The following is a 2,488-nucleotide window of genomic DNA, read 5'->3' as shown; positions in this document are numbered from 1 at the left end:
ACACTCAAGTGTTACGTAGATGATTCGGAAACTCAAAAGGATATCCCTGGACGGTAGGCGACGTTGTTTCCCAGAAATACTACTGAGAAAATTTAGAAGACCTGGATTTGGAGCTGACTGCAAAACAATCCTACTGCCGCCAACATACATTTCGCGTAAGAATCACAAAGTTAAGACAAGAGGAATGAAGGCTCTTACGAAGTCATATAAACAGCCGGTTTTCCCTTGTTGTATCTCCGAGTGGATCAGGAATGAAACGTCTAGTAGTGGTACAGCGGGTCCTCCGCCACACATCGTACGGTGGTTTGCGGAGTGTTTGTAAATATACATAAAATGTAGATGCAAATGTAGACTGTGCCTACGTGATCCATCCATTTCATATCACTAAAAATTGTTTCGTCTCGCTGTTTGTATGTTGCGGATTCTAATTGTGACACCGTTGATATTGTTGTCAAAGGAAGTGCGCAGCATTACATATCCAAACATTTACACCCAGTTACCTATCCTCGAACCCGTTTTAAATCTTACGAAGATTTGATATTTGTGGAGCTCTTTTGGGGCAAGCCAACGGCCTTGCCACAGTGTTAACAGCGGTTCCCGTCAGATCACCGAAATTAAGCGCTGATGGGCTGGGCCAGCACGTGGATGGGTGACCATCCGGTGTGCCGAGCGCTGTTGGCAAGCGGGGTGAGGTAAACTGAGAAGCTACTCGATTGAGAAGTAGCGGCTCCGGTCTCGTAAACTGACATACGGCCGGGAGAGCTGTGTGCTGACCACATGCCCCGCCATATCCTCATCCTGTGTCGCCTGTGGGGTTCAAATGGCTCTGAGCACTATGGGACTTAACTTCTGAGGTCATCAGTCCCCTAGAACTTAGAACTACTTAAACCTAACGACAGAAAACACATCCATGCCTGAGGCAGGATTCGAACCTGCGACCGTAGCGGTCGCGCGATTCCAGACTGTAGCGCCTAGAACCGCTCGGCCACCTGAGGGGTGATGATGACACGGCGACCGGTCGGTGCCCCGTTGGGCCTTTATGGCGTGCTCGAACAGAGTTTCTTTTCAGGCAGTGCGTCATTAGAGATAACTGCATGATCCGCAAAAAAATTTAGGTTACTGTTAATATTGTCTCCCAGGTTATTAATACAATGAATGGGAAGTGTACCGACGCACTTCCCTGTGCATACCTGAAATTATTTCTACGTCTGTCGAACATTCTAAGATGACATCTGCATTCTCTCTATTAAGGAATCCTCAATCCACTCAAACTTTTGGTTGACACCCCGTACGATTGTAATTTCAATAACAATCGTAGGTGTGGTACTGGGTGAAATGGTTTATAGGAATTGAAGAAGCTCTCCATCTACGTGGCTGCCTGTATCCTTGGCTTTCAATATGTCATGTGAGAAAAAGAGCATGTTGAATCCACGTAATAGATGTTTTCGTAATCCATGCTGTTTGGCGTTGAGAAATTAATCTGTTCGAGATACCTTATTACGTTTGGGCTCAGAATACGTGCTATGATTCTAAAACAAATGTGTAACAAGGGTACTGAACCGTAGGTTTGTGGATCCCTTCCGCTAACCTTCCGGTTGGTGGGTGTGACCTGTGCTTTCTTCCAATTACTGGGTACGGATTTCCTTTTGAGGGGTCTTCGGTATATTATGGTTAAATCTGGATCTAACTGAGCCACCATTTCTGTATACACGGTGATTTTTTCCACACTGTACAAATTGTAGGGATTGACAGATGAGAGGATACTGAACAATAAAGGTTAGTGAACCTGTGCTCCGAAATGCATTGTCTCCATGCTAGAGATCATTTATTCAACCATATCTTGTTACAGAGACTGCGGTGTAATACGCACTGTACCATGCAGCCACAGTTACAGTGCCTCCTAGAGGCTGATACTGTTCCTCAAAGGTCATGCGCTATCGCCCTCTCCTGCCACAATAATTGATAATGTTGCTGTTGTTGTGGTCTTCAGTCTTGAGATGGTTTGATGCAGGTCTCCATGCTAATCTGTCCTGCGCAAGCTTCTTCATCTCCCAGTACCTACTGCTGCCTACATCCTTCTGAATCTGCTTAGTGTATTCACCTCTTGCTCTCCCTCTACGATTTTTACCCTCCACGCAACCCTCCAGTGCTAAATTGGTGATCCCTTGATGCCTCAGAACATGTCCTACCAACCGGTCATTTCCTCTAGTCAAGTTGTGCCACAAACTCCTCTTCTCCCCAATTCTATTCAATACCTCCTCATTAGTTACGCGATCTACCCATCTAATCTTCAACATTCTTCTGTAGCACCACATTTCAAAAGCTTCTATTTTCTTCTTGTCTAAACTATTTATCGTCCATGTTTCACTTCAATACATGGATACACTCCATACAAATACTTTCAGAAACGACTTCCTGACACTTAATTCAATACTCGATGTTAACAAAAATCTCTTCTTCAGAAACGCTTTCCTTGCCATAGTCAATC

At 44.8% G+C, this 2,488-nt stretch overlaps 1 pseudogene; it reads left to right on the top strand.

Moving 5' to 3' along the window:
- Nucleotides 1–563: 563 nt before the first annotated feature.
- LOC126254769 (5S ribosomal RNA) lies at nt 564–681 on the top strand (annotated as a pseudogene).
- Nucleotides 682–2,488: the final 1,807 nt, after the last annotated feature.

The sequence above is a fragment of the Schistocerca nitens genome, chromosome 4 (assembly GCF_023898315.1).
Source record: "Schistocerca nitens isolate TAMUIC-IGC-003100 chromosome 4, iqSchNite1.1, whole genome shotgun sequence".
In the NCBI taxonomy this organism is placed as follows: domain Eukaryota; kingdom Metazoa; phylum Arthropoda; class Insecta; order Orthoptera; family Acrididae; genus Schistocerca; species Schistocerca nitens.
This window is presented reverse-complemented; position numbering and strand designations above follow the sequence as displayed.